The sequence below is a fragment of the Lactuca serriola genome, chromosome 3 (genome assembly GCF_051521515.1).
Source record: "Lactuca serriola cultivar US96UC23 chromosome 3, Lser_US96UC23_V15, whole genome shotgun sequence".
Lineage (NCBI taxonomy): Eukaryota > Viridiplantae > Streptophyta > Magnoliopsida > Asterales > Asteraceae > Lactuca > Lactuca serriola.
Genome location: NC_136410.1, coordinates 228879949 through 228903198, shown reverse-complemented (window position 1 = coordinate 228903198; position 23250 = coordinate 228879949). Strand labels below are relative to the sequence as shown.

General features: G+C 36.8%; 1 long non-coding RNA gene across 1 annotated transcript; it reads right to left on the bottom strand.

Moving 5' to 3' along the window:
- Nucleotides 1-1014: 1014 nt before the first annotated feature.
- On the bottom strand, nucleotides 1015-2727 carry LOC145094820 (uncharacterized). Its single transcript, XR_013703584.1, has 2 exons — nucleotides 1914-2727; nucleotides 1015-1481 (listed from the first exon to the last, which is right to left on the bottom strand). It is a non-coding gene; the product is annotated as an uncharacterized LOC145094820 (long non-coding RNA).
- Nucleotides 2728-23250: the final 20523 nt, after the last annotated feature.

The window sequence follows — 23250 nt, the reverse complement described above, 5'->3', positions numbered from 1 at the left end:
GGGTGAATATTTCAATCTATTAGAAATTTGCAAAACCTGTTACATAACCATCACATTTGTTGTCATTAATACCTTCGACCATCTTTTGTAATACTTTAACAGCAAGAGTATCAAAAAGTTAGAAAAAAAGGCATTTATTGTCATCACTTTTGACATGTGCGTTTTCTTGAAATCAGTCTCATTCTATGATGCATGGAAACTTCTCTAAGGTTGCAATTCCCGTTTCCGAAACTTCATGGAAACGGATACTCCATGGAAACTCCTTGGAAACGTTTCCTGAAAGTACCGGGTATCATGGAAACGTTTCTGCAAAGTTTCCTTGAAGTTTCGGTGAGGTTTCCTAGCCGTTTCTATTTTATTTTAAGGTTTACATGGGCTTTTTTAAGTTTAAATCCAAAAAAGGCAAATGGGCTACTATTTTTAAGGCTCAAAACGTATTTGATACTCCCCTAAGTCCCTAACTGATCGTCCATCAAAGTCTCTCCTGTCGTGAGTCGTCTCCTTTCTTCTCCTTCTCGATCAAAGGTGATTAGTCGATCACAATTCACAAGGATCATTAAACATCATTCATCACCATTCTTGAATCTCTTAATTCCTAATCACATCATCGATTATGCCTTCTCAAGAAACACAAGGATCAACTACATCAACAGACCAACCTCCATTGTGGGGCTTTACATCAATATATCTATTTTGGAATTTCTTTAATATATATATATATATATATATACACACACACACACACACACACACATATTTTTGTATTGTCGTATCTCTGCCGTATCCATATCTTGATTTTTTGGGTTTCGCTGTTTCTCGTTTCCGTTTCCGTATCCGTTTCCAATTGCAATATTTGTTTACGTGCAACTTAGCTCATTAGAAATTACTCTTGTTCAACAAAATGCAATTACAGTAGATCAAGCTCACTAAGATTGAACTTTAACCTACTTTATGTAGGACCTCTCTTTTTAAAACAATTATAATGAAACTAAACAACAAAATCAATTTGAAATAAAGGGGAATACCAAAGTTTATACCTCAGACACCAAATAAGTTGTTTTTGTAATCTTTAAATTCAAAGGTTAATACAAATTATGTCGTGATATTATACCAAACAACTCAATTAACTCCAGTAAGTCAATGATTATTGCTTCAAAATACACAAGTGACTTGAGATTACAAAAGACATAAGAAAAATAACAGTAAGTAGACAGGGAGGGGCCTAAAATAGAGAAAATTTGATTCACATATATACAAACTTACTCCAATTGAGTAAATAATACCCTTTTATGATGAAAAATTCAATTCAAATGAACCTGAAAGCATTTTTTTTGGTTTAGTTGACAATACCAGAAATTGTTTAGCGTTATCCATTTCATCTGATATTATTTCAAAGCTTGGTTAGAACCTGGTTCAAATGTAAAAACCAGATCAGGTTCTTCTTCCTTCAGAGCATTAATGGCTCTGTCCACAGATTTACTCTATTTGAATAACCAACAGATAAATTAGTACAACTTCGGTAAAATGCATACATTTATGGTTTAATAGAAACAAAAGTCTTTCTCTCAATATGAAAACCAAACTTTGTACTATGCCCTTTAACTTAAAAATCAAAAATAAATATAGAAGTTAAATAGAAAAATAAAGAAACTAATTTAGCATCTATTTGTAAGCAATAGAAGATTTCAAAAACCCTATTTTCTCTTGATTACAACACAAGGGTAAAGTTGAGTTGCTCTTTTTGATTAATCACAGCCAAATCTCTTCTAATGTGATAATATCAACACCGAATTTTCTAGTAGATACTTTCTGTTCTTTAACATGAAAAGAAACTTACCATTTACAATAATTTGACATGACAATGATTTCAAGCACATAAATAATCAATCATGCAAAAAATAGGAAAAAATCACCTTAATTTGGGCTTCCATGGCATCAATTTTGACAATCGAAATGGGCGCACCAGACTGTAGGATTGATTCCGTTAAACCACCAAAACCAAAAAATTAGAACAAAAACTATCAAACAATCAACATATCAGTCGATTACGGTTCTTCATTTTAAAATCCAAACATGATCAATCACGTAAAAGGGAACTTCTGGAGAAAGAAGACATCACTTTAGGGCTCAAATAAGCACTGAAAGCCAAATTAAACATAATCAAATTAGAAAACCTAAACATACCCTTAATTCTATTAAAAAAAATTAAGAAAGAATGCAGCCTGGGAAAGGGTCGATACGAGGAGGCAAAGGAGAAATAGAGATATGTCAGAGTAGCATTTATGATTATGGACGTTGATGGAAGAGGGTTGTGTAAGCATAGATAGAAAACGAGTCCCAATTCAGACCATCAATTAAATAAGACAGCAACACCCTAACTGAATTAGTTGTCCCGACAGCTGCGACATCAACTATTCCGGCTGGTGGTGACGTCAGTTGACCGGAAAGATGTAAATGAGGAATGATCTTGAGACGGTCCTGACTGACCTCTTTTAGGCGAAGGAAGGAGAAATCAAGAAATGATGAATATAAGATTAAAAAAGGAATTACCTTAATCCACTTGGAGAAGAAGCATATAGCGTTGTATTGGAACATAACTAATGCTTATAGAACAAATGACCCTTTAAAATGGGGTCCACGTGTAACCTCCGATGATTAAGCTATTTGAGGTGGCAAAGAAGAAGTCGAATGTGGCAAGCAGCCTGGAAAATCTTGTGTTTATCGACAATGAAGAAAACCCTACAATTAAGTATCAGACGCCACCATGAGATAAGCATGAGGCTAGGAGGTAACGGTGAGGCGGTGTGAAGGAAGCAACCAAGCTGCTTACACCATCTATGTTAAAAACGGCCGCCCACACTCTTTTTATTGGAGGAAGGAAGCAAGTCGTTTATGGTACGTTTATACCTGTACCATGTTTTAAAATTAATTAAATTTTTATAATAAAAGTTCAAAATTATTAATCAATTATCTTTAAAAAATTATTAATTAAGAGATATTTTTAACTATATAAATTTTAATCATTGATTTAAATAAATATATGAAATTATATCATTTTATAATTTGTATTATTTTTATTTTAATTTTTATTCTAATTTATTAATTTAATGTAATTAGAGTGGGAAATTTAAAATCGAAAATTAATAGTTTGACAAGTGACATACATTAATTATGAGACATAATAATGCATCACATGGCAAAAGGAGCATAAAATATGTATTAATTAGGAGGCTTAATAGGATGATACATGTCAAAAGGAGAATAAAATTATTCTTTTACTAGTTTATAACCCGTGGGAACCACGGTTATAAAATTAATCAAACTTTTATAGTAAAAACTCAAAATTATTAATAAGTTATTTTAAATAAATTATTAATTTAAGATTTAAAATTATTAACTAGTTTATAACCCGTGGGAACCACAGTTATAAAATTAATCAAACTTTTATAGTAAAAACTCAAAATTATTAATAAGTTATTTTAAATAAATTATTAATTTAAGATTTAAAATTATTAACTAGTTTATAACCCGTGGGAACCACGGTTATAAAATTAATCAAACTTTTGTGAATTAATGAAAACAATAATTTAAAATTTAAAATTTAAAATTTAAAATTTAAAATAGAATCACATTAATGAGGAGGTCTAATAAATTTAAAATGAAAAACTAATAGATTGACAAGTGGCAAAATATTAATTAAAATGTCTAATATGGTGACACATGGCAAAAAAGCTACTCTTTTATTAGTATAGATTAGAATAGTGATATATATATATATATATATATATATATATATATATATATATATATATATATATATATATATATATATTAAAAAACTTATTTAACAATCAAAAATCACACAAAAGGAATATGGAATATATAGAAAGGTTTGATCGATCGAGAAAAATCATCAAATTGTTACCTTCTTTTCCTAACCATCGAGGTTGTTAGTGTTTTGATATTACCTCTTCTTATCGCAAGAAAAAAAAATCAATTTTTTTAAAAAGCTTATAAAATATTTTTTATATTTGAAATAAATAAAAAGAGGGCCAAGTAGTTAAAAATAATTAGTTTATGAGAGTCGATAAATAAATAAAAATTAGTCATAAATGGAAATCATAATAACTATTTTCTAAACCATTTAACATGAATTCTTATAAGATAGCATAGTTTGAACACTTATAAATAAAATAAAACAATATGAATAATATTTATGCTGATCAGTTTAATATATTTATAAATAAACAACAATAAATATGAAGCTAGTAGTAAAACTATTATGCTTTAGAGTGATTTGTTGTAACATCCGGATGTTGAGGTATTTTCAATTGCAACCATTTGTATGATTAAAAATTGCATTTTGGTCCCTAGGTAAGAGAATGAGTACAAAATGGCCCATTGTGGCATTTTGGTAATTTTGGACATTGAGGAGTAAACTAAGTGTACGTGTGTATGCAGAGCATACTAGGGCGCGCCCTAGTACGCTGGGCATACACCTTGTACACGGGGCGTACCTGAAGAAAGTCCAAACCATAAATTTTAGGGTTTGGTCCATATATAAACACCATTATAGCCTCATGTCTCGTTTTTTCATCAGCCTCCATCACCTCATAACGTTTTTGCATACCCTAATCTATCTTGTGAGCATTTTTGAGCTTGTTTGTGTGTATGTTTTGTGCCTTTAAAGAAGAAAGAAGGAAGTAGAGACCATCTTGGAGGAGTGATGCACCATAGATCCAGAATCACATCATCATTTGACACCACTTGGAGGTATAAAGTTATTAACTTGGTGAAATTATACTTATATCTTGTTTTGGGCTTGATTTTATGTTCTTTTTGTCCAAAATATGGTGATTCTTGAGCATAAAAATGTGGTCTTGATGGGTGGTTTTGTGCCATGCATGCTATAAAAGGTCTTAAGGAATTAAGATGTTGAGATTTTGTGGATTAAGCACTTTATGGACATGCAAGTCATGAAGTGGGAAACTTTATGACTCTTAATGGTATTTTGCCCTTGGATCTGAAAGTTGGATGTAAGAGGTTAATCCATTAAGCTCTTATAATGGATCTGAGAAGTCTGGGCATACGCCCAGTGTAACCTGGAGTATGTAGCGTATACGTGGTCAACCATCCCGATTACGGTCAAAGCTTGAGTATGTCCTACATACCTCCGGAGTATGCCTTGCGTACGAAGCCTGAGTCGACTCGGTTGTGTTGAATAGGTTGACTTGCTGATTTTGACCAGTTTGACCAAGGGTATTTTGGGTATTTAAGAAATAGTTGATTTTGGGTCTCTATCTGTTGAATAGGTGACCTGTAGTGCCGGTATTTGGAGCAATTTATCGTTCAACTTATCGTCAGACTATAAGATGAGCCTTCCTCACTATACTTGCAGGTCGAATGCACCAAGATCGGCCCACTGGATTGATATCTTGGTTTTACTATATGTTGTATGTTGTAGTGATCTGTTAGATTTGTATCCTGGTATATAGGATGTTGCTATATTGTAGTGATCTGTTAGATCTGTATGACCATCTATATGTGCTAGCTTATGATTCTTATGGTATATGTTGATATGTGATGGTGTATCGGGTTGAGGCGGTCCTGCTTTGTGCTGAAGGCCAAGATACCCAGGGTGGTCCAGATAGACTGAAGGCCTGCGAGGCGGACCAGTCAGGCCAAAGGCCTGGAGAACGGTCCAAATAGGCTAAAGACCTGGTGAGGCGGTCCATTCATGCTGAAGGCTCTATATGTATATTGTTGTGTGTTATGTTTATGTGGTGGTACTTTAGGGGAGGTCACTAAGCTTTGGCTTGTGGTTTTAGTTTATTGTTTCAGGTACTTCTGATGATCGCGGAAAGGCGAAGGTGTGGCCATACACATCCTCTTGTTTTGTGGACTTGTGATTTTGGGATACTTTAACATTGATAAACACTTTGGAAATAATGATTTTGTAAACATTATATGATTTTGGGATGTTTTAAAAAGTTTAAAATCATTGTGATTTTTGAGATGTCACAAGTTAGTATTGGAGTATTGGTTTGAGCGAGTTGGAGGAACATCCGTATGAATCCAGTCTCAAACTAAGGAACTGCAAGGGTATTAAAATGAATTTCAAAAATTGTCTTCAAAGGTAACCAAGGAAGGATGTGATGTGTATGATCAGCCGAAGCCAGAAAGTAGACCCCAAGCTACCACACTGTTATTTGATATTATGTTATGATAGAAAAACAAGCTAGTGATAGGCTAGGGATCTTCTGGAATTCCATGATCGAAAATCCTAATTATATAATGCCTGATTGCCTAGGGTTTCTTTCTTATACGAAACTAACATCATTACTGTATTTTCTTAGTTCGAAACTAACATCATTACTGTATTTCATTAGTTTATGAATTAGAGTTGTAAATGACTAAGATTTTATAGCCTGAGAATATTTGATTTGGCCTTATTTCCTGTTCATTGTCTGGTTGTGGGCTTAGAGTACAATCAAGTATTTGACTGTCTATAGGATCCAGTGTTATGTATGATGGGTTATTAGGGTTACAACTACAATGCTCAAAGCGGAAAAACATTTAAACAATTCAAATGATTAGGGCACATGAAACCTAATAGGTTTTACGTCTTTCACATATAGGAAACATACAATGAATTGTTATCCTACAAAAATTTCCTATGAAAAACAAATTCATAAGAACAAGAAACTTACCTTGAAGATTATTATTGCAAAACAACCTGGAATTCCTTCTACAAAAACTTTTGGCAGCAATCACCACAAGCATCGTGTCTCTAATGGTTCACAACCAAAGCCTAGCAACCAAGGAACTTGAAGAGAGAGAGAGAGAGAGAGAGAGAGAGAGAAGGGGGGAGAGAAGAGAATTTTGGCCTAACCTCTAAGGAATGACATGGCCAAAAATCATAACCCTAGGGGCCTTTATATAGTGTAGTCAGGAAACCATAGATAAGCCTAAACCAAATATAATAATATTATCTTGAACCAGGTCGCCAAGGATAATTTTAGAAACCCTAAGGCTCCTTAAAACCGTCCATAGCCTCATGGAGGGTTCTAGAATTCCTATTGCTCAACTATTAAAAAATCGCTCTTTAGTCCTTACACTTTAAATTAATTATTTTAATCACAAAATTAACTCCAATTGATTTCTGATTAATAATTAATTAAATAAACTATTTCCAATTTATATATTATCCTCATAATATATTAACAAATCATTCATTTTTATTTCTAATTAATTTATTAACCATATAATAAATTAATAAATCAGTCTCTCTCTTTAAAAGCTATCCTATTCAATTGCCAAATTTGAGGCAACCCAAAAGGACTATTCTACCATTAATTTAATTTTATCCCAATTATATTTATGGGCTTAGACACCTAATACAACAGTATCCCACTTGGATAAGTCTAATAACTATAATTTCCAATATAAATTCCAAATTGATCTGTAAATTGCAGCTACCACAAGCCGTTGTCGAACTCTGACCAAGTCAGTTACGTGCCCTAAGATAAGTGATCAAATCTTCCTTCGTTCTACAAGATATTGTTATAATCAATCTGATTTCCAAGATTTTGTTTCCCTACTTCTCAATTATGACGACTGAATGCAGACTACTAATTGAACACATCAATTCAGTCCAAGCTTGGCCAAGCACTTCATATCCCGACATCAAATCATTGAGGGGCCCAAAATTATCGTTTTTCATGTTAGGGTAAAAGGAAAAAATAAACTTTAACTTATATGCTTGCACTATATACTCATCAAATCATGCACAAGAGTATGTTTTATAACATCAAGATACTGGTGCGTTTACATATTATCAATGCACAACTTACTTATAAACAACAACTCATATATCTTCGTTTTAAGAATATAAGATATTATTGTCTCAAAATTACTTGTAATAAAATCCATGAAGTAATTCTCTAAGTTTCGGTTTATCCAACACTCAGAATCCCCATTTTCTAAGTACTCATGAACATTGAAGCAAAACTATTGCTATGTCTAATCTCCATAGACAATCTACAATGAAATTCATGACAATCTTAATTCGCTACTTACTTCCAAAAGTACAATCAACTATGGATTTCAAATAATCTAATTACTTAGGAAGTAAAACATGCAAAGTGAAAGATAATAATAACCTAATTAACTATGTCAGCATGATGGAGACTTAACTAGTCCATGCCAACGATGATGTCGAAACTTTTAATTGATACAGGCATGAGGTCAATTGGGAATGCGTGATTATCTAGAGACAGGGTACATTCTATGAAAAATTTTCTAGAAGTCTCAGTCTTTCCATTAGCCATTTCTACGACGAACGTTTCTTTTAGTGCTTACAATGCTTGATTAAGTAAGTGTTTAAATTCTTGGTTCACGAAACTCCTCTCTGCTCCACTGTCAAATAGCATGCATGCATATTAGTTATTGAGGAGGAACGTACTCGTGACTATGGTGGGGTCCGCTACTGCTTCCTCGTGACCGATTTCAAGAAGTCTTCCTGCTCCGCCAACATTCTTGGCCTTAGGGAAATTTCTTTTGAAGTGCCCCGTTTAGCCACACTCGTAGCAGGCCTGGCTCGCTCCTGTGTCAGGGACCTAGGTGATTGGCCTAGCTGGTGCTTTGCAGAAACGGGCTGTGTGCCCCTTCCTGTCACAGTTAACACAGTGCATTTCACGGAAGGGGTTGTTGTGACGGAAATTGCACTTGTTGCACTTGGGCACGCTCCCTGCATATTGTTTCGATGGCGTTGGGTTTGAAGGGGTTGTTGCAACATGAACATCCACAACCTGTTGTTTTTTGGCAGAGGGTTGTGCTGATTGCCCTTTCTTCTTATCCTATAACTCCCTCTTGTTATCACTTGTTTTGGCTGGTTCTGGGACAGTAGAGGTAGTTGTGGTTACTTGTGGTGGGACTCCGTAGTCCATGAGTCTCTGGGCCACCCTTTGGCACTGTCGAATGTAGAGGGGTTCAAAGCCAATACATTCCCCTAAAACGGAGGTACCAACCCCCAAATGTATCTTTAGATCTTCTTGTTCTTTGTAGGGACCATACTTGGACATAGGGCCACCAAGTCACTGAACCTTGCCGTATAGGCCACTATGTCGGAACCTTTCATCTTAAGGCCTCATAGCTCTTGCTCGAGCTTCTGGACTTCGCCCCTCAGACAGTATTCCGCTGACATAAGGTCCTTCAGCATATTCCAACCGATTTCGTTAGCCATTACCAATGTGAGTGACTTGACATGGCCATTCCACCACGTCAGGGCTCTATCAGAGAAGGTGCAGGTGGTAAATTTTACTTTGCTAACCTCCGGGCAGGAGCAGATCTCAAAGTTCTCGGTCTATTCAATCCATTGTGACAGGGCCAGAACTCGTCTAGTCCCATTAAAGATCCTGGATTTGCAGTTGGTGAAGTCCTTGTAGGTGCACTCCTTTGGACGTGCATGACTGTCACCTTGGTTTGAATGGGTACCTGTTCCCGCTCCACTGGTGCCACCAGAATTTATCTGTGTCATGGCTGCGGTTACAGCCGCAGTTACGGCAGCTTGAAACATTATTGCATCGAACTGCGGTGGAGGTGGTGGCGGAGTTGGAGGTATTGGAGGGTTTTTGTTTGTACATTTGCGAGGCGGCATCTTTTAGCTATAAAAGATGAAACGATGGTAAGACTTCCATAGAGTTATCAAGAGGAATAATATTAAGCTAGATTAGAGTTTGATAGAAATGATGGTAAGACTTCCATAGAGTTACCTAAGGGTAGATCTACATCATACGAACAAAGGGAAAACTTGACAGCATAAAGATCTAGGGAAATAGTACATGCTAGACATGAATATTTACATAAAAGAGTGCTACTTAGAGCATCTATGAAGGCTAGTCCCTTAAATCAAAATAAGGGAGAGTAGAGCATCTTCTACTAACGATGGGCACCCCTCGGACGAACCCTTAATTCAGCCAGTTGACACTCCACATCAAGCAAGTGTCTCTCATTCACTGACAGGCACGCTCGGAGCTCTATGACTTCAGCTTGAGTTGCAGCTAGCTCCCGCTGCAGAGCCTTATTATGGTTTACGGCTCTCCCATGAGCAAATTCAAGATTCCGAATACGATCCGTATTGGCAATGGAGTCAGCATCAAGCTCCACAGTTTGCTGAAGGGCTGTCATGCCCAGCTCAACATTGTGAGCCACTCGACGAACCAAGATGGGAAGAATTATGTTTGCTGAGCCTCCCTCACTAAGGTTGTAGAAGCGGCGGTCTCCATTGTATGGGAGGGGTTGACCTTGCTCATGGCTCCACCTAACCAAATTTTATGCCCACAAAGGCGTTGGGCCATGGAATTCAGGCAGGAGTTAGGATTTAGCATTGGGGCCACTAGAGGTAGATTCTCGACTTCAGGCTCTGAGTCTGCAACTTCAGGAAAATTTTCAGCAAAATCGTCATCTAAAGGAATTCCAGGATCCTCTTATGGCTCCTTTCGATCCATGCTCCATTTCCCTGATTGTGAAAGTACGGGTCTCTAGGATGATGAAATCCCGACATGATATCTACGCGGGAATAAAGGTATAAGAGACAATTAATAGTCGTATAAACTATCAATACTTATAGAGAAGTGATTCTCATTAGTTACTTCTATAATTATGCAGTGTGTACCAGTTATATATAAACTGAGACAGGATAGACCTTCGAATAAAGACCCAACTCAAAGTCTACAACCAAACAAGGAACATGAAGTAAAGCGAAAGTCATAGCTTCTGAGTCTATAGCATCTTATTTATACATAACCTTAGCGTATCCACTCCGTAGTTATAGACTTATTAATAAGCATCTTTTAGTTTTCACATAAGTTAATATGTACACAATATACTCCTATAGTATTTTAAGTTTGTTTTATGTTCTTACTGTTTCTTTGTGGATAGTTGGTAAGTTTTAGACTTGCTGCAACACCACAACCATTCTCGGTCATATGCTAATCACTCCTCGGATACACATAGTTGATCAGGCTATGTCATTCCTATGACTGACCATACATCCCCAAGTTCACTTGTGCTGTTAAATAATCACAACACTTTTGTTTTGTTCTAGTATGATATTGATCTTAATATGAATGGACGTATGTATACTTTTAGTAAAGATACTTGTTATATTTTAAAGTATAACTCTTGGTCAGAGTATTTTAAACCCATCGTATTTATAGTTGTATATCTTTTATGGGTTGAAATACTTAGTTCACTATAAACAATACTCTAATACCAATCTGTCACACCCCCAAACCGAATTGGCAAAAACATTCAGGGGTGGAGGACGTCATGTATTGTATCATAACAATGCACAATAGTAAATCAAGCAACAACATCCATTGCATTAATAATAATAGTTAATACACGTGTTCTTTGTAAAGTTTAAATGACACGAAAAATCTATAATCAAAATAAAGACAAGTCTTGAATAAACTCCATCTTCCCAAAACCTAGCCATCTGTACCTGTCTACTCGTGACCTGAGAATACAAGTTATTTTGAAAGAGTAGATCAGCATTTAAGTTGGTGAGTTCATAAGTAGTTTAGTGCCATTATGTTGTATTTTCTTCACAGAATGTTTGTATTTGTATCATAAAAATGGTTTGTTTAGTTTCCCAGAAAATCCTATATTTTCTACTTATAATGAAATGTAGTCTTCTACCAAGACCCGACTGTTTGTATGTTGGTTCTCTTATAATAATGAAAAAGAAATGTTTGCACTAACGAATGATACTCTATTGATAGTTTTACTGCCTTATAACAAGGTTGGTTAATTTAGGTTAAAATGTGATAGGAGTTATAACCATGCTTGATCGACCTAGTATAATCACTCAACGTTCTTCAGATGTCGAAAAGGTATGACATTTGTTCACCCGTGGACTTCTAGGTCCCACTATAGCTAGCAGCGAGGTGTGGGATGGTCAATCCCATATAGATCTATACACAAACTCACGCCCTCCCTCCAGGAGACTCTGGTTACAAAACGTGACACAGCAAGTGTATCGATGTGCCTTCAAGTAGTATCTCACATTCTTGTTATCATGTACATGTATAGTATGTATGTACCTTTTGTTTCTTGTATATGTTTGTGTGCATTCCTTTTGAAAATGTATATGTTTCTTTTGTATATATCCCTTTCGTAAATGTATATGTTCCTTTTGTAAATGTATATGTTTGTGTGTGTTCCTTTTGTAAATGTATATGTTTGTGTGTGTTCCTTCTGTAAATGTATATGTTCCTTTTGTATATGTTCCTTTCGTAAACGAATATGTTCCTTTTGTAAATGTATGTGCTCCTTTTGTAAGTGTATGATCTCTAAACTATACATATTATGTGTGACAACCGTCAAATTCAATTCAAAGTCAACAAGTGAAAGTCAAAGTCAACAAGTCAAACCGGTCAAACTTAACTAGTACTTCTATGATAAGAGTTATTCTTTGTATAAAACTGTGCATTTGTATGTCAAGAATTCAAGTGTCTCGGTGAATATATGTGTTTATCAATGTAAAACCCTAAGAAGAGAGTTTAATGTATCAAAACGTGACTATGGACCCTTTTGGAGACTTAAAATAATCATAAACGAAGTATAACGGGGTTCACGAACCTTGAATTTCGAGGCTATACAATAATATTGACTAAAAATAAATCTCTCCCAAATCTCTCTCAAAATCACTCTCAACTTTTTATAGTCATTCGGTTCATCCCGACCCTTAACTTGGCCAAAAACCACTTGAAACGGGAAGTTTACTTGAAAAACAGCCCTTTAGGACCGAAACCTTTCTTAAGGACCGAACCTCTTGGAAGCAAAACCCTAAGAAGTGAAACACCTTGAGAGGACTGAAGCTTCTCAGAACCGAACTCATCTCTTCAGGGCCGGAGGTCCCGTTTCAGAACCGAACCGAAGTCAGCTAGGACCAAAACCTCTCGCAGCCGAAATGAACCGAAACCCACTTTCGCTTCTGTCACCTTCGGGCCCGAGCCTTCCCTTCGGTTCCTTCTCCCCACTCTCGGTCCTCAGCTTCAAGAACCGAACCTACGCAGGTTCGCTCCTATTGTCCGGTTTTCGACTACTTTCGCTTGTTAAGCCAGTTTTTAACGGAGATTTTTCACCAAATTCACATTTTTATCATTTTAAACTCCCTAAAATCATATTTTATTCATATCCCAAGGATTTATTAATTATAAACTCATTATTTCATTAATAGAAATATCTAAGGATATTCTACCCCACAAGTGGGTCAAGTGTGCCCACTTGCCTCCATATGTCACTTCCTCATTAGCCCAATATTATCCACATCACACAAACCAAGGTAAACATCCTTTTAACTTTGAAAATTGCTTCGACAACCTCATATATAAAGAAATCCCTGGAGGATTTCTTGGTTTGCCTTGATCATTTCGTTCACCATCAAACACTTACACTTCTCTTACCCCTCAAGAAAGCTTCTTTTTCTTCCAGCCACTTTTTAAAGGAGTTCTTGAGCTATTACTTCACTTTTTGGTAAGTATTTAATCTAAACTAAAGTATTATTTCATGTTTTAATAACATCCTTGAATCATCTACACATATTTTAACACCAAAAATCGTTCTTAGGATCATCCAAAATTTCGCGTGTTCATCAAGTGTTCTTGACTTGATACTCCTCGTCTTCGACCTTTCACTCTTCAAGAAATCACTCAAGGTGAGTGCATACCCCTACATTTTCCAATTTTCTTTAGTTTTCAGGGGGAGAATACAAGCTAAAACACCAAAACATACTTAAAGCTTAACTTGACAGCTTATAACTTAAAAGTTGTGACCTGTTTACGAACTGTTTTTACCCAACTTAAACTTAATATTTTTCAGAATTGTTTAATATGAAAATAGTTCAGGTGTATACCTTTAAAATGACTACTTGAACTTCCCCATACGATTTTTCTACAATTTATGGTGATTTTTACAAAACTGCCAATCACTGTAGCAACAAAATCGGACCAGGTTGAGAAAATGAACATTTTCACATTGGTTTGAGACCACCAAAAATTATAGGTAAAATTATGAACATAGTAGACTCTTCTTCCAAACTCTCCTAGTTTACGGATTCAGTTTTCCACTTACAATGATTTTCCTATAAATATTCTAAAATAGTGACAGTTAAGGGTGAAACTGTCAAAACAAGTTTTAGAGTTATTCACACCTTGTAACATGCTGAGCAAGGTGTGTAGGACTTACACTTGGTATTTTCAATGTCATTTTTATTGAAATACTAAGTCATGCATAACAAGGTTTCATTAACTCATAAAACATTTTCGATAGACTATAATAGGTATAGTATGAACATCTCGTTTAACAAGGAAACGGTAAAACAATCGATTTACAAAACGGGTATTTCATTACAAGCTACATGAACTTGTTAATGAATAAATTTGTGAGACATTCACCTTCGGGTTACTCTTAAGCACCACAAAAATGTCCTGTAGTTATAATCAGAATCTCTTGTAGGGAGAGCGTGATAAATGCCATAACATTCCGACGCCTAAAGAACATCGAGTACGAGGCCTTCGAGTTTTAGCATGGTTATAACAACTCACATGGGGAATTAACTAAACACATAGTTCACGGGGATTTAAGAATTCCACAAAAAGGAGTTTTATTTAAATATAAACCACACATAAGTATGACGATTTACTTACATATACTAAGTCTTGGTTCAGTTAAGACTTCAACAAACCTTTTAGAAAATATTGGATTTTCTGGAAACAAACTTGTAACAAACTTCAAAGAACAACATCCATTTTTCATTCATAAATGTCTTATGAACTCACCAGCTTTAATGCTGATACTCTTTCAAAAACAACTTGTATTCTCAGGTATTCAGTAATACAGGTAACCACAAGATTTGTGAAGGCAAGACGCTAAGGCGTAGATTTCTTTTGAACTATTTTGACGTCATATGTAATTTATTTGGAAACATGTATTTTTACAACAATGTAACCTTTTAAATAATATTTATGATGGTTGTGTTTACTTTCTTCACTATGGTTATGATACTGAGCATGACGTCCTCAGCATCCGAACGTTTCCGACGTTCCGGTTTAGGGGTGTGACATTATAGTTTACTAGTATAATTGTTGTATAACTGTTATGATGAAAAGACTCGCTTGTTAAGCATTAACGATTAAGTGAAGTATATCTTTGAGAATGGGGTTTAATATTCATATAAGTATCTAGTATGTATAATTATAAGTTAATCGACAGTCAGACTAGTGAATCCTACCCTAAGCCCACAACCAAACAAGGAACAGGAATCAAGGTTATTAACATTAGTCCTAAATCCATTAAATCATATTTATACCCAGATATCTATGTGTATATGCTTTTGAAAGTAAAGGATTTTATAAGTAAATTAAAAAGGTTTTGAAAAATGAAGTTTAACAATGTTTGAAAACCGTAAAGTTCTTTTGTTTGCAAGAATTCAAATGTACAATCAAACACAATTCTATTGTGTTTCAACTTGTATCCCTCCCCCCCCCCTAAAAGCATTTAAAAACAAGTAAAAGGTTTTTTGTAGGTGTATGAACTCACTTGTAGTGAGTGATTTGAATGAAAGATAGATATAGGATGCTAAGTATGCCAAGTGAAATATCGAGTACAAATGGATCCTATTAAGCATATAATAACACATATATGTATACAGTTAGTGTATGAAACAACTAACATGTATTGGGAAACATCCTTAGGAACTGGGAATCACTCTTAATGGAGTGTACCAATCACATATGATTGATTTAAGGGAGTTCACGGCCACACAAGGTGTGTTTACGGTCGTAGTAGAGTTTACGGCCAAGAACACGTGGTGTGTTCATGGCCCAAACTTGATTCTATGAAGTGTTTGTGGTCCTATCTTGGATTTAAGAAGGGTTTACGACCATAAGTAGCAATCTATGAAGGGTTCATAGCCACATGAACGGTTCACGGCCATATGAAGGGTTTACGGCAGTGAACTCTTGAAGATCATGCAAAATATGTTTGATTCAAGGCTGGAAATCAAGTGATTCTAATGGATAACAAGATCATAGAGAAGATACTTATGTTTTGGAAGCCTTCTAGGGCGTTTACGACCAAAGAACAAGTTTGTGCTCTTGGTGTTCTTGGTGAAAAAGATGAAGATTTGAAGATCCAAACCAAAAGTGTTGAATTCATGTATGAAATCAAAGGATTTCACTTGAATAAGAAGGATATCAAGAGACAATGGAAGAAACACTTATGAATTTGAAGAGAAATGAGAGTGTTCTTGATGATAATTGAGAGAGTTTTGAGTGTTCTTGACTTGAAGATGTGAGAAATGAAGAAATAATGAAAGAACTTCATACTTATGAAGAGGGGTTCACAACCAACATGGGTTTACGGCCGTAAATTCTAGTTTGCGGCCGTGAACTCCTTTTGATGGAGTTTCCGGCTCGATTTCAACTCAATAAACTTAAGTTAACACATCCTAACACACAATCCTTGAATGTACTAGGCTTAGAACACTCAAACAAACCCTTAACAATGCTAAAAGATAGCAGAAACGAGTCTGAATTTTGATTGAATTTATTGACTTTACAAGATAGAAATTTCGGGTTGTCACATAACCCATGAAATTACACTTTGCACCTTGCTTATGTCCTTAGTGGAGCATGTGTGGTTAACCGGCACACTAACTTGGACTTAACAAGGATGGCAAAGGGTGGCTTAATGTTTGTCATAGATCCGTGGAGCACGTGTGGTTAACCGGCACATCGATTAGGTGATAAAATTAAGAGTACCAAGTTAATTTGCATGGTTATTCACACATTATTTTGTGATCCTCGGCATCCCAGTCACAAAATTGAAGGAAAAAAATTGAGATTTAAACATGTCATTGAATTGTTGAATGAATCTCAAAAATCTAGGAGTTTCATTCCAATTAAAACCTAATACTTATCTTGTTTTTCGTGGTGGAAATTGGTGAATCATCATTCACCTACCTTCAAATATTTTATAGCTTGCATTACGACATCCCTCTTCTAAGTTATAAAATATTGTGTTGGGTCCTAGCCTTAATATTACATGTGGGTGTCTTATTAAGGAATCTTTATCTAATCCAAACTTGTCTTTCTTCGTTTTCAGATGTCTTCCAACAATGCTTCTGACTCAAACCCTACTGGCTCCTTCAGATGATAGTTGCAAATTTGGTTTACTTGGAAAAATGACTAAGTCACCCTTCACTGGTACTTGTGCAAGGGGTGAATGTTTGTTGGACCTTGTACACACAGATGTGGGTGGACCCTTCAGCAGCACCACAAGGGATGATAACGGCTTCTATGTGACTTTTACTGATGATTATAATAGATGTGGTTATGTCTACTTAATCAAGCATAAGTCAGAAACCTTTGAGAAATTCAAAGAGTTTAAACAGGAAGTGGAGAATCAGCTGGACAGGAACATTAAGATGCTTCGATCTGATCAGGGAGGAGAGTATCTTAGTATAGAGTTCCTTGACTATATTAAGGAATATGTAATTGTTTCACAATTGACACCTCCAAGGACACCACAGTTAAATGGTGTGGCTGAGAGGCGCAATCGAACCTTGTTGGACATGGCTCATTCCATGATGAGTCGAGCTTCATTACCAATCTCATTCTGGGGGTATTCCTTAGAGACTGTCGCCCATATCCTTAATCTAGTCCCTACCAAAAAGGTTGCCAAAACACCTCATAAGATGTGGACTGGGAAGGTTCCCAATTTGGACCACATCAAGGTTTAGGGTTGTGAGGCTTTTGTGAGGCGCGAGACTCACGATAAGCTCAAACCTTGAAGTGAGCGGTGTATTTTCATCGGCTACCCACATAAATCCTTTTGTTACCTCTTCTATACACCCAATGACAATGTGGTCTTTGTAGTAAGAAGAGGAGTCTTTCGTGAGAGAGATTTCATAAGCCAAGGAAACAGTGGGATGCAAATTGATCTTGAAGAAGTTCAACAGTCAAGCAGTGAAGGAACCTCAAACACTAGCAATCAACCTAAGGAGGAAACTCTTGTTGAGCCGATAGATGAGTTTGTACCTCTGAGGTGTTCCACAAGAGTTAGGAGCACACCTGAGTTTTACTATGGTTTCCATATTATTACAGAAGGTGATGCATTTATCAGTGATAGTACACTGGTAAATCTGGATGAACCTAATAACTTCAAGGAAGCCATGGCAGGCCCTGAGTCAGCTAAATGGAAGGAGGCTATGGACAATGAGATTCAGTCCATGTATGACAATCAAGTTTGGAACTTGGTTGACAATGTGCCAGGTTGTAAGACAGTCGGGTGCAAATGGATCTTCAAGAAAAAAAAACGACATGGATGGGAAGGTACACACTTATAAGGCGTGACTGGCTGCGAAGGGCTTTACTCAAACTCCAGGAGATGACTATGATGAGACCTTCTCACCTGTAGTGAAGTTTAAGTCTATTAGGGTTATGCTAGCCATTGTTGCATTTCATGACTATGAAATATGGAAAATGGATGTCAAAACCGCTTTTCTTAATGGAAAGTTGGTTGGGGATGTTTACATGAGTCAGCCAGATGGTTTTGTTGATGCAAAGTACCCTAATAGAGTGTGTGAGCTTGAGAAATCTATCTATGGTCTAAAACAAGCATCTCACAGATGGGATCTTTGTTTCGATGAGAAAGTCAAAGAGTTTGGTTTTTCGAGGAGTGAAGATGAGTCTTATGTGTATGTTAAGGCTAGTGGGAGTATATTTAGCTTTTTTATATTGTATGTGGATGACATACTACTCATAGGAAATGACATCCCAACCCTGTAGGAGGTTAAGTCCTGGCTTGGGAAGTTTTTCTCTATGAAGGACCTTGGAGAAGCTGCCTATATCCTAGAGATAAGGATATTGAGAAATAGGAGTAAAAGGTTAATTGGACTTAGTCAAAGTACCTACTTAGATAGGGTGTTGAATAGGTTCAACATGTAGGATTCCAAGAAAGGGGACTCACTGATCTAAACTAATGCTAAACTGAGTAAGACTTAGAGCCAAGAGTACAGAGGCTGAGATAGTTGAGATGAGTCGAGGATCGTATGCTTCCGGTGTAGGCTCGATCATGTATGTTATGACTTGTACTCATCTTGATGTGGCTTTTCCTTTGAGAATGGTCAGCAGATATCAGGGGAAACCTGGCAAGGCTCACTGGATTGTGGTAAAGAACATCCTCAAGTACCTACGGAGGACTACGGACTAGGTCCTTACCCTCGGTGGGAGTGATGACTTGAAAATAGTTGGGTATAGCGATCCTAGCTTTTAGACTGATAGGGATAATTTCCGCTCTCAGACAGGCTGGGTCTTTACCCTAAATGGAGGAGCAGTTACTTGGATAAGTTCCAAGAAGGAGACAGTAGCTGATTCAACTTGTGAATCAGAGTACATAACAGGAAGTGAGGTGGCGAAGGAGGCGATATGGCTGAAGAACTTCATTGGAGACCTTGGAGTTGTACCATCTATAAAGGAGCCTATGGAGATTTTCTGTGATAGTAAACGTGTTGTTGCCTTAGCCAATGAACCAAGGGATCATGGAAGATCCAGGAATATCGACAGAAAATACCACTTCATTAGACATCGAATAGAAGAAGGACTCCTCGTGGCAACGAGGGTATCATCGGATGAGAACCCAGCGGATCCCTTCACGAAGGGACTGTGTAGAGTTAAGCATTTACATCATGTGAGGCGCATTAGGCTAAAGGATGATATTAGTTTTAGTAATTAGATAGTTTTTTGAAATTTGTAAAGTGTAATTGACATTTGATGATTAAATAAAAGTTGTTATTTATTTACGAGTAAAGTGTTACTATCTAGTGTCAATCGTTTACTATGATTTCATTTTGCATGTTTTGACTTCTAGAATAATTATGTTATGGTATATTATACTATTCAAACTATCCACAACCGATCATACTTTGGAAGTAGGTATTGAGGCAAGACTGTCATGAATGGGTCTGTTGTTTGTATGGGACAAAGGGGCTACAGTGTTCATGAGTACTCCTAGAATAGGGATTTGCTTATTGGATTCAACCCACGCTCACTTGTATCACTTCATGGAATTAATCTCGAGTGATTGTGAGATGGTAATATCATATAAGTCTTCAAACCAAGAGATATGAGTTGTTGACTATGACTTAGTTCTACATTGAGAGTACGAAAAGCATCAGTAATTTGATGTTATAAAACATGTTGTTGTGTACAATTTGATGATTGGTTAGTACAAGCATATGATTCACAGTTTATCTGTTCCTTCTTGTCCTTGGAGGATTAGAAGTGATATTTAGGCCCCTCGATGATTTTGTTTTGAGTTATGTGTTGGGCCCGGTCAGAACTAAATTGATGTGTTCGATTAAGTTCTATGTCAAACAAATCAGAAATCGGGAAACAAACTGCGGGACAATAACTATGAAATTGTTCCATGTATTTGTCTGACTAATATCTTGAGAACAGAGGATTATATGATCACTTATCTTAAATGGCAGGTCATCTTAGTTCCGTGAGATTTGAAAGAGCTATGATTGCTTATCGAATCCTGAAGTCATAGTTGCGATTATAGTTATTAGGCTTATCCAAGAGGGAGACTGTTGGATAAGGTGTCTATGTCCATAACTATATCTGGTATGTACTTGACCCGGTTTGGCATGGTCCATTTGGGTTGCATGGCATCATAATAATTGGATAGACAAAATGAGAAAAAGGACACTTATGATTTGTTAATATATTATAAGTTATAATATATTAATATGAAATCATATTATTTAATTAGTATTGGTCAATAATTAATTTGGAATTGATTTTGTGATAAAAAAAGACTAATTAAATATATGGGGATTGATTGTGTAAATCATTCATTCTTATATAGTGGCCTTATGATCCATGGTCCATTGGATTGGGCTAAAACCCCTAGGGTGCTCCATGGATGTTCCATGGAGGCCAAAACCTATGGATTATGGAGGAAATGAAAAGCCATGTCAATTACGGTTTACATGGTATAACCCTACATGTGACACACTATAAAAGGAACCCCATATGGACTAAAATCGGAACTAAGACATAAACAAGTGGGGGCTAGCTGATTTTGTGCTCAAGTGTTCTTCTCTCAAGTTATTCCAAGAATTGTGGTTTTGTGTGAAACATTTAAGGAATCACATTTTGGGTGCTAGGCTCACAAGGTCTTAAGGAATCCAAGCAACAAGAAAGGTATGTCATTCTACTAGTTTTATATTAGAAGTACCCCATGCCATGCTAGTTAGGATGAGAACCTTGGAAAATTCTTATTTTCATGTATATTAGAGAAAACATCTATCCAAGATTTCTAGGGTTACATGTACACCATAGGAGTGTTAGAATGCTCAAAACCCATCAGTTGATACGTGGGTTGGGGAGCAGGCATCGGTTGCAAATGTGCCAGTTTTCAGGGATTATGGAGGAGTTACTCGGTGTGCCTCTCGAGAGGCAGATGGAGTTCAGGATCAATCTTATGCCAAGTGTGGTCCTGATTGCCAACTGTACCTCCTGGCATCACCTGAGATGCAAGAGCTATCCTCTCAACTTCAAGAGCTGTTAAGCAAGCATTTCATCATACCAAATAATTCTCCATGGGGAGCGCCGAGATTTTTCGTCAAGTAAAAGGATGGTTCGCATTGGATGTGCATTGATTACCGAGAGTTGAACAAGTTGATGGTGAAGAACCGTTATCCCCTTCCATGGATTGATGATCTCTTTGATCAATTATAGGGTTTATCTGGGTTCTCCAAGATTGATTTATGGTCAGGGTTTCATTAGGTGAGAGTTAGATAGGAGAACATGGAGAAGACAACATTCCGGACTCGTTATGAGCATTAAGAGTTCGTGGTGATGTCGTTTGCTTCACTAGCACCTGCGGTGTTTATAGATTTGTTGAATTGGGTGTTCAGCCCGATGTTCAACTGATCAGTTATTATGTTTATTGATGATATCTTGGTGTATTCCAAGACAAGAGAGCAACACAAGGATCACCTTTGAGAGATTTTAGGAGTGTTAAGGCAAGAACGATTGTATGCCAAGTTCTCGAAGTGTGAGTTCTGGTTACAAGAGGTCTAGTTCCTGGGACATCTTGTTAACCAAAAAGGAATTTTGGTTGATCCGGCCAAAATTAAGGTCCTGATGCAGTGGGAGGTTCCAAAATCTCCCTCAGAGATTAGTAGTTTCTTGGGTTTGGCAGGATATTATTTGAGATTTATCCAGGATTTCTGCAAGATTGTTATACCCCTCACTCGTTTGACGAGGAAGGGAGTGGATTTCGATGGGTCCCCGAGCAGCAGTCGACATTTGAGACCATGCATCATAGGTTATGCGAGGCCCTAGTGTTGACCCTTCTAGAGGGTGCCAAGGATTTCCTGGTATTCTGTGATGCATCCACCACTGGTTTGGGGGCGGTTTTTATGCAAAGAGGATGACTAATTGCACATGCTTCATTGCAGCTGAAGTCACATGATACGTAGTATCCTACTCATGACCTAGAGTTAGGGCAGTGGTGTTTGCCCTCAAGATTTGGAGGCTTTATCTTTATGGGGTCTGTTGTACCGTTATACACACCACAAGAGTTTGCGATACCTTATGGATCAGCCGAACCTAAATATGAGGTAGCACATGTGGCTGGATGTGGTCAAGGATTATGACTGCAATATCCTTTACCATCCAGGTAAAGTGAATGTGGTAGTGGATGCCTTAAGCTGCAAGTCGGTTGGATCTTCAGTTGGAGAGATGTGTATGAAGATATTCGTTGATTCTCCACTTATGGGTTTGATCAGAGAGGCACATTCAAAAGGAGTTAAGAAGGAGAACTAGAAACAAAAGAGAATCAGGGGCAAGATCAACAGGTTTGTCACCGATTGTGACCCGGTGTGGTTGGGTTTGGGTTCCATTTTCTGGAGGGATTGGGTAGATAATGTTGGAGGAGGCTCATAAGTCTTGCTTTTTCTATACACCCGGGAGCCACCAAGATATATCGAGATTTGAGACTGAGTTACTGGTGGCCGTGTGTGAAGAGGTCGATAGCCTAGTATGTTGAGAGGTGCTTGTCCTGTAGGATGGTCAAGGTTGAGCACCAAAGGCCACATGGAAAGCTGCAACCTATGGAGGTTCCCATGTGGAAGTGGGAACAAATCACCTTGTATTTTGTCACTAAGTT